The sequence below is a fragment of the Centruroides sculpturatus genome, unplaced genomic scaffold (assembly GCF_000671375.1).
Source record: "Centruroides sculpturatus isolate CEXI.00-Female unplaced genomic scaffold, Cexi_2.0 scaffold1996, whole genome shotgun sequence".
Lineage (NCBI taxonomy): Eukaryota > Metazoa > Arthropoda > Arachnida > Scorpiones > Buthidae > Centruroides > Centruroides sculpturatus.
This window is the reverse complement of record NW_019386098.1, coordinates 20,968-31,879: the sequence shown is the minus strand read 5'-3', so window position 1 is coordinate 31,879 and position 10,912 is coordinate 20,968. Positions and strand designations below refer to the sequence as shown.

General features: G+C 26.0%; 1 protein-coding gene across 1 annotated transcript in view; it reads left to right on the top strand.

Annotated features, from left to right (window-relative positions):
* Positions 1–1,106: 1,106 nt before the first annotated feature.
* The window catches only part of LOC111613576, a gene marked incomplete at its 3' end in the record, with an annotated part of 30,022 nt that continues 20,216 nt past the window's right edge, over positions 1,107–10,912 (top strand). The window contains exon 1 of the mRNA XM_023354927.1: positions 1,107–1,321. The remainder of the gene's footprint in view (positions 1,322–10,912) is intronic.

Below are 10,912 nucleotides of genomic sequence, written 5' to 3'. Positions count from 1 at the left end.
CGAAAGGGAAAAAGATCTTAATAACATATTTAATTCTTATTACATTTATTTATTTTTTTATCTTACAAACAAGATTGATTTGCTATTTCAGATATTAAAAAATATATATATATATTAATGAATAATTCAAATGAATATCCTCTATTTATTTATTTATTTAAACGCAGTTAAAACTGAAAATAAATTAAAACAATCTTTTTAAATTAAATTTAAAATATTTTTATTCTTGAAATTGTATATATTTTATAAATTATCCTTTAAATTTTACATCTTACAATTTTGAATAGATTTCATGATTCTGTATTTTAAAATATGTACATTCATTTATAATTCAAGCTTTTAAAATGAGTATTTTGTACGTATAAATAATATATTTTATAAATTTGATAAATGGAAAAAAAATATGACAATAATCAGACTCAATAACAACTTCATAAAAATTTAGAAAATAAAAGTTACAAAAGAGAATTAAAATGACATTTACTTTTCCTAAATATAGAAATATTTAAGGTTTATAATTCAGTAATATTAACTGCAAGTTTTAAAATGGCAAAAACAAAGTTTTACTAGTCATTACGAGCTTATCGTTTATTTCCTGTTAGAGCAAAGCGGTAATTCTAGTATGAATTCTTGAAAGTCCTATTAAAATCGTAAATTCGTCAGTTAATGTTTAATCATTAAACTATACGACCATTCTGTTAAATTGATGCTTAAATGTATCAATTTTGAAAGTATTATTTCTCTTTCTCTTGAAGAAATTGCTATTTTTATTTAATAAATAAATATTTTTTAAAATATGTATAATCATGTAGAATTTATTATTAAATAACCGTGTACATATTATTCTTTAAACAACAGAACGTCTTGTGGTTGTGAGTTGACTATTGGAGTTAAGAAAAAATGGCGAGCAAGGACCAAATTACACCGAAACAGTCGGTCTGACGCCATGCACTGGAGTAGTTTAACCGCTGCCAGGACACCACGCCCACGACAGAGAAACATCCCCACTATCTGTACCCCACATTCGAGAGAATGGACGAGACCCGAGTATTGACCCGCAGCCCGCAAGCAACCCTGCGAAATCTCCTTGTGCACGACTACAAACGAGGAACAGTAGCTCACTCTCTGGAAGGCGAAAAACGATATACAAATAGAAAATTAACGTGGAAACACATAATTTCTATCGCAGTTGCAACGGGGTGGGCATGCTACGAGTCGTGAATCATTTCCAGATTTATTAACGGTATCAGACAGTTAAGTGTATTAAGGTTCGGTTGGACTTCTGATGCAAAGCAAGGCATTGTGTTTCTTCCTGTTTAAGGTAAGATTATTCTAGCATTAAGCTTATTAGTGTGTTTTTCTATTAATCATTAGAATAAGCGCTTTTCCAATAATAACCAGTCTGTTGTAGCTACGTGCGTGACAAAAGCAGACACAATATTGACTATATATGTTCATACTTCTCTTAGCTGTGTAAACTAAGTCTTAACATTAATATTGTATAGATGAACATTATTAAAATTATACTTGCAAATTTACTATTTGGCAAGTTGAAAATTATGTATAATGCGATATATATTATGCAAACATAATAAATTCTATTCCTATTATATTTAATATATTTTAATATAATTATTCACATTTATTCTTATGTAATGTTGTATTTATCAATAATTTTTAAACTATAATTATTTAAAGAAATTATTTTTTCTTAAACGACGTTAAAGATAAATCTATCACACGCGATAAATGAACTTTAAAATATATATATTTATTACACTAATTTACGAGAAATGAAATAAAATATTTCTTTACCTTTATTGTTATACTTCACTGCAGTATTACCTGTATGCGCAGTGAAGTATTATTTACAGGGGGGACAGTTATATAAATTAATACGATTTTAAATTGAAATATGGCAGCTGTTTTCGTCATTGGTGATAACTGATAGGGATTTTTGTTTTAACTAAGTAGATTCCAATACACCACAGTCAACATAGTCTTTATTTCAACATTACAGCCAAGTGAGCTGTTGACTTGCCAAAGATATCGACGTTCAAACTGTAAACAGCTGGCTAACGATACATACTGCAGACTGAGTACTGAGTTTCTCTAACAAATGATATTACAGACAATTCTCTGGGGCATGCATGCAACAATCTTATACAAGAGAATATGTCCAAGATTCAATGTCTGAATTTGTTTTTGTTCGTCGTAAACCTGAATTTCAATATTCCCTACTTTCTCTTTCTAAGAAACAACTTTCCTTTCTTTAAAATTAGATTTGTTTATTTATATGCAAGTGTGTCTAGAGATAAATATATACATATGTAAAAATTAAATTTAATGCTATAAAAATACATTCAAAGTAATATGATTTCAAATTATAATTTACTTAAAAGACGATGTTATTTTAATAATTAAATATTTGAGTATATTTATTTGATTAATTTTATGAAAAGATATTTAATTTTTTATAAGATAAAAGAAAATTTTATATTCTCCTATTACAATATTCTTTAAAATTGAAACATTGTATTTCTATTTTTAGATTATATATAATAAATATTAAAATTTAAATATTTAAAAACACTTAACTTAAAACATGAATTATGTAAAATGTTTTTAAAGTAATTTATTTATTTTTTTTTTAGTGTTTATCTATAATATTTTTTCTTATAAAATTAGCTTATTATATTTGTAATAAAATATTTGAAACCAATTATATCTGGAAACAATCTTATTTATCGTTCAATTTAGAGTTTGGCTTGTAGCCAAAATATTTTCGAAATTTATTGAATTGTTTCACTTATAAAACATTTATTCTTTTAAAAAAAGAGTAAATTTAGTATTAAAAATACATAACTTATAATCTTTTAAATAACATCCACAAAAGGTAAATGTATTAAATACATTTAAAAAATTTAAAAACAGTATATGAACATACATATCTGCAGATTTGTATTTAAAAATATTTATTTTAATTTAAAAAAAAATCGTTATTTAATATTTGTATAACATTAAAAAAAAATTTTGTAATTTAATTTTTGATTGATTGATTAAAGAAAATGAAACTAAAATATAAAATCCGATACACTCGAATGATTAATTTGATTACTAAAAAATACACATGTATATTGATAGATAAAGGTAAAGAGATATTTATAAATAAAATAAAATAAAAAATTGAACTCTTTCCTATTTTCTTCGTTAAAGATAGAATTGATTCAGTTTACAAGAATATTTTTCTGGTGTAAACATATATTTTTCTCTGTTTTTTTTTTATGGTTTGAAATAAACAGAATTTATATAAGCGTTTATTAAATATATTATTAAAATTTTTGGAATGTATTAAAATTTTATCTTTCTGCATAGAGCATATACTAGAAACTGTAAATGTGGTAGTATTCCATCCTTTAATCCCACGGATGAGACAATCAATAGACTGAGCCATTGTCAACACAATTACATCAATCATAAATTTTGTTGTATTTTCCTGACGTGAACTATGTTTTAACATTGACATAAAAATCATAGTGCTGTAAACTGATAAATTGTGCTTTTTCCTTCAATCGCATTTTCAGATACAAAGTTATATTTTATCCTATAACGAATTTTACTTTTCTTCGTTTTACTCAATATTCCATTCTATATATATATCTTCAATATCTATAATAATATAATAAAACTATGTTATATTTTATTACATTAAAATTGACTTATCCTTTTTCTCGGCAAAGTTTTCCTCTTTTTAGAATATCGGCTTTCAATTTGATCTAAATTATTTATCGAACCAGAAAAAAAAAAAATAATAATAAAGGAAAAAAAATTGAATTTTGTTCATTTATCGCAATAATCCATATTTTCCAAAGAAACCTTTTGTTCATTATGTTACATCCCGTGAGAATTTATATAGTAGATATATATACACAACGAAAACTCGATCGTTTATTCTTATCAGTACAAACTTAATTGCGATCGATAAACTAGATCGCAATATAAGTTGTTTTTCTATCTAATGTTTCTTCCCATTAGAGTATCCATCTTTACAATGTTATCACAGATTTATATCTTCTAAAATAGCTTCAATCGACTTTCTACCCTTTCTTTAATAGATCCTGATAGTTCAGAAATAATTTTCTTAGGTTATAAACTGATATAACCATCTTATAGATTGATAACAGGATGTTGCTAGTGTAAAGAAAAGAGAATTTATTTTTTTTTTAAAGTTGCTAAAGTTATAATTGAAGAGTTTGGAACAAGTACAAACTGTACTTAAGAGAAGCAAATATCTGATATATGAAGTATTGTACGTCTCACTCTCGAGAAAATGTTGGCATCAACACTTATTTCTGATGGACTTGTCTCGTTACTTGCCATGGTATAGCAAGACTTCATTAGTCAAAGCCATAAAGACTATTTGGACGTAACACATTACTGACCAGAAGTTTGGCTTGACGATATTTCATTCTTTTCTTTCTTATAACTACTACCTTTTAATATTAGTGACTGTCACTGACGAATTATTTATGTTATATATTTTATCTTAACTTCATTTAATTTTTCTTATCTAAAGAAACAAAAATATATTAATTATCTTAACACGTTGACAGGTGAAAAATTTCAAATTCTTTTTCTATTTTCGTCCCAATTAAAATTTCTATAACAGATTCAAGTTTACTGAATCTATATCCTTAAACTCTAAATGCTTAATTAATAATATTTAATTAACTCATTAAAAATCTTAGTAATCTAGATAATTATTATTAATTAATAGACTGATAATTAAATCAGATAATTATCATTAATAAACTTTGCTAATACGGTGAGGATATTTTGGAAAATATTAAATACAACTCCCGTTAAGACCTAAGGTTATTAATTAGAAAATTGAAAGAGAAATTTTATTATAAAATTTTTAATTAATATATTTTAAGTTACATTTTATTAATAAAGTAAAATGTAAGAAAAATCAATGAAAAATTCATACCGAATCAGAATAGATAGCTTTACATTTCTCATATTAATACATTTGTTTTGATATTGAAAATGTTAAGATGATAGATTAATAGTCAACGTCGATACTTATCATTTGTCTATTTTTAAATATATTTATTAAAATTTTTTATCAATTTGTTTAAATATTCTTTATAAAAATCTCTAATATACATATACATATATTACAATTTTAAAGTATAATTGATTAAGCTTATTATGATTAAATTTTTTAGAATTTTTTAAATTATTTATTAACTTCCATATAAAGTTTTAATCCAAAATATATGAAGACAGTTTCTTATAATATTTAGTACAAAATAGCCAGCTTAAAAAGCATCAGTATGACCACACCTAAGGATAAAGTACAATGCCCCATTTATCCAAGAATAAATTATCAGATAAAACCTAATAATTATGTTATTAAAATTTCGGCTTTTTCCAGATTTATAATTTACTATGAAAGATTAAAACTGTTATTAAAACGACATTGCTGACAAGTCAGATCACATAAGCTAATTTTTTTTGTTTCCACAATTATTTTATTTATATAGAAATGGTGTATAGTAAATTAATTCTGCAATGTATCAACTTAATTTACATGATTAATGTCTTTATGATTGTTATCAGTTGCTTCATTACCTTATGCCCTTAATTCGTCACTAATTTAGTACTTTTATCTTCATCGTAAACAACTGTTACCCATTGGATTCATCATAAACGTTACATCCAGTTAATTCGTTTTTATCATTTTGCTAATTTATAAAGTGTTAAATGATGCATCTTATTTTCTTCGGTGTACTATTTTTTCGGTATTCTTAATGAGGTAAACTTTAGGAAAAGAAAAAAAAATGCTTATTTACTTTTTCATTAAGTTTCTCTATATTAAGAACCTTTTTTTTTTATTATTTTTTAATACAAAACGTTGAGTAGAAACAGTTACGGAAAAGTCACACCTGGATATTGGTCTCGAATTCTTTCATTCGTTTGAAGAAATCTTTTAGAATAAACAAATAACAAAACATTGGTTTCTATTCTAATAAAGAAGAAGAAAAAGGGACGATCAGTGTTTCTGTTTCCTTAATCTGGAAGACAAAAAATTACAGCTAATTCGATTACTTACATCGATCGTCCTGGGAGGGCGTCAGAAGATTTCAAATTAAATTTCCCAAACGACGATAAAATGTTCAGTCCCTTCTTCAGATTAGGGAATTGCGCCGTAAAATTACAACTTGTCTGCTCTTCTGATCTTGCATCCCTCCTTTTTTTTTCCTCTATTTTCTTCCTCCTTTTATTCCTTCAAGTTCTGTAGATGAAAAGCTGTTTCTCAAATCGATGGATATTGAACGCCTTTCTGACTTTACAATTTCTTTTCTTGCATTCTATAAATTTAAACAGATTCATATCTCCCATTCATCTTTATATATATATATATAAAACTTATAAATCTACAAAAGAATCATACATATTCGATCGTTAATATCTTTATATCTGAAAATATTATTGATCAGAAGTTAACATATCACGATAATCAATTAAAGAATTCGTTACAAGATTGTTTTGTCTTCGATGCAAAGAATTTCGTATATAAAAATAGTTTTAAAATTAATTTTATTATTTTTTTTCGTATAAGTTATAATAAAATAGAAGAAATTTGAGAATAAAATAGAATATTCTTCTTTGATGTTTCGCTTTTTTTGCATTATTTATTCATGAAAACCATAGATATGGAACAGAAAATAAAAACTATATTTGATTTCTTTACTTATTGAATATCGAACCAAATTCTCAAAGGGTTAAAAAATTTATAAATGCAAATATTTATAATATATATTTTGTCTCTTATATATCAGAGATGTGATGATTCGTTCATTCATTTTAATGTAAATAATTAATAATTATTTTTGTAAATTTTATATATTTATTTTATGTAAACGCATATAAATGATGCTTTTAAAATCTATTCAAGTTACGGAATAATTTTTCTTTTCTCTCTTTAAAGATTTATTCATAATTTTCTAAATTAAAATTAGCTTTGATATCGACTCGTATATTTGATGATAGATTTAAAAATTCATGTAAAATTTTTACATATTTCAAAAAATTATATAACTGTTAATAATAATAATAATAATATAGTATATGCTGACCATTATCTCTGATTTATAAGTGTGACTGGGTAACGTCTTCGATTACTTTACGAAAGAAGAATTTGTTCAACATTCCAAATGAAGTTTGGCTGAATTGGAATTTCTCCTTAACATTCCACATGCTGCCTTTCCTATATTGCTTGATCTAACATCTAGCTACGCCATGTAACAACTCGTAATTCAATTATGACTCGAGTCGCTAGCAGATTGTCTGGAGGCAGAAACAGCAAGTGGATTAACACTAAGCTTCCGACAGCAGGTTGGCTTTGTCGATAGTTTCCATTACAATGGTCACCTTGTTTCTCTGCTCCTAGAGGTGAGTCAACGCGCTTGGCTCAATGACTCAACCAACAATAATGCAATCTATTACGCTTAGCTTTGAACCACCAATTGCATACTTTAGTCATGTGTATTGCTCTAATAACCTCTCAAACAAGCTATTTCCAGAGAATTTAGATTTGAGTGATCAGAATCTATGAAAAGACTCCGGGATAAACGGAGAAATGAACTAGACACAAATACTATAGATAAGCTTCTATAATTTTCCAATGAAAGTGCTTTCACCAATATATTGGAAGTTAACTTACGAGGAAAATTACTCTTATAAGAGATCTTAACCGAATACAAAAGATAATTTGAAGGCATGTAGAACAATTTAGAGTTTAATAAAAATTAATCTTCTAAATAAAATATTTATAACGTCGAGTACTTTTCTGTAATGATTTAAGGACGAAAAGAAAATCGGCATTATATTAAATTGAATATATCTGCATCCAGTTAATCCTGCTTAAACCATGCAAGAGGTTTTGGAGCCATTTGTCCTGTTTGAAACAGAATCTTGCAAATCTTATCAATCAACATTGCGTTTGCTTTGCTTCTAAATCGCCTTGGCATTCATGGAGTATTTTCTATGTCACGTCATTTTCTCTTTCTATTTGTTGCCTTCAGCGAAATGAAGGAGAAACAAAGAATGTATAAATCCCTAAGCTGACAAATTTAAATCCTTTCATTGTAATAGCTTCAAATCACGCTCAGTCGGTCTAGTATTGTCACTTTGCTTGTTAATTAATCTACCTTAAATCTATTTACTATGGAAAGGATTAAAAAGGATTAAACACTACAAACAATAACCCAAAATTTAAAATTTGTTTCTTAAAAAAATGAATTATTTAAACATTTTTTTTTTCTTTTTAAGGAAAAGTACAGAAGTTCGTTGAACGTATTTTGTAAAGACATAAAAAAAAATGTAGAATTATTAAAGATGAAATATTTCCGATTTAAAATTCAAATCTGAATTTTTAGGGTGTTTCTGCAAGGAGTGTGAAGTTACATTATCTAAATTCTTTGAATTACATTCAGTATTCAATATTTACTTTATAGTTCCTTTTTTGTGAAGTCGAGAGTTAGCGAACATCTCGCTAAAATGCAGAGAAGGCTTTGTTCTCCCTAGTGAATAGTATGCCTATGCTTTATGTTGCTGGCAACTTAGATGTTATATCATTCGAGAATAGCTCAAAAGAAGCGCTGATTTATGTAAAAACGTCATCCGAATGGGATATACACACACACACATATATATATGCGCTGTTAGTTTATTCATTGCAGTTTCTTTAGGTTGTCTGAATAATTCTACACTAATTTTTTTTTCTTTTGCATTGTAACCACGTTAACTACGAATATTTAATTGTAGAAATTATTAAAATAAATAATTATATATACAAATAGTGATAAATTTGTTAGTTTAAAAATCGATTTAGGCTTATTCAATATCTCAATTAAGTTCTTTAATATTCGCAATTAGTTTAAATGTATTTATTGCGGACACCTCTATCGATCGGTTAAAGTACTTTTAAAAATTTCATGACCCATTTGGCAAAGTAAGCGATTTAGGGTATTAACCTCCAAATAACTCAGTTAAATAAGAAGAAAAAAAAATTACAGACGTGTGGCTATTTATCATTAAAGAAAAATTTCCCTATTAGAAAAATATTTAGAGAAAAATTCTTTTGATACATTCTTAATAATAACCTATATCTAAATAGCCTATTTTATATATAAGTGACGCCTTTATCTATTATCCATAATAATTGAATCTGTAATATCTCGATGTATACCACTCCATTGGTTAATAGTAAAGTGGATAAATAGAAATCATTTATGTCTGGAAAGCTGATAGTGGTAGATATTAAGGAAGATCCTGTCCTGGCTCTTGCCTCTTATCTCTTTTCTCCATAATACTAGCCTCAAATTTCTAAGGTGTTCGATCCATTTATGTCAATCGATAGCAACATGTTCCACTCCGGGATTATTAAATAATATTTATGCTTAAGATGTGTATCATATAAATATTAAAGAAAAACAACGGGTCCTAAACAGAAAATATCTGCGTAGATTTCTTTCGATTTTTATGCTGTAATGTGATTTAAAAACTTGTTTTGTTTTTTAAGTTTCTTTAAAAAATGTATAGGTATATATACACATACAATTTTTATATATATTGTGTGTGTATATATTATATAAAGTTACCATCGAACCTTGACGTAAGTGATGTTAAAAATAACTTTAAAGATTTTTTTTAAGATAAAATATTAAAACCAGTGCATTTTCGGCTATAAACATCATATTTGATACGGGAAAACATACTTCAGGCTATTTATTTTGATATAAAAGCCATTATCTTAAAGGCATTTAATTTAAGCACGTCTCTACAACCATTGAATAAATATTTTCGTATAGTTAATTTTAACAAACAAATGCAAGCATAAATAAAAAAAATAAAAAAATAAAGAAAGAAAGTTTTAAAATATAAATTTTAACTTTCAAAAAATAAAAATAATAATAATTTTTGTAGTAAATTTATTAAATTTTAACTCTAAATAAAAAACTTCTTTACTTAAATATTAGCCTACATTAAATATTACTTCTCACTTAATATTCCTTTAAGGCAAACAAGATATTTAAATCAGTAAAATAGCTAACGATTTTCCAATTCCATTAATCCTATAATAATACGTAAAAGGATATTCTAGAATAATTCAGATTACTGTGCAATTTATTCTAGCTTGTCAAATTATGATAATCTGCGAAATTTGCGTAACATCCATTCTAATCTCGTTTTCTATTAGTTGAATGGGCGTGTGATATGTTTGATGCTAACCAACCATTTTACGCGTAGAAAAAATTGTGTTTATAAGATTGTTTGACTAGAATATAGATATAGATAATATCAGAATTGTAATTTATATGATACAAGTGGCTAAAAAAATAGCAGAAGAGTAGAAAAAAAAACAAGAAAAAAAGACAGGAGAGAAAGAGAGGAAACAGAAGTGTGCAACTTATAAAAGAATAACGTTTTCTATGAGATGATATTTCTGCTTCAATAAGGACGAATGACATTTTTTGGTTGTAATTGGCTGACATCAACGAAGGATTGTCAAAAAATAGAACTTATAGTTTTTGTCCCGCTTTTGTTTCTTTACTTTTCTTTTCTTTTTTTAAAAAAATACACTTGTAGAATGGCACTTAGATAATTGGGTTAGTTGATATATCGTTTTTCTGTTTACAGTATACACCATTCAAACTCGAGAATAGGACAATTTAAATCTGTATAGACTATTGAAGAAAAAAGAAAAAAAAATTTACAAGTTATTTATAATTTAATAATAAATAATTCAATAATAAAAAATATATATATATCGATAGAGAATAAATCGTTAACCATCCATTAATACGCCAGATAGCTTGAAAATATTTACGATTTAATATAA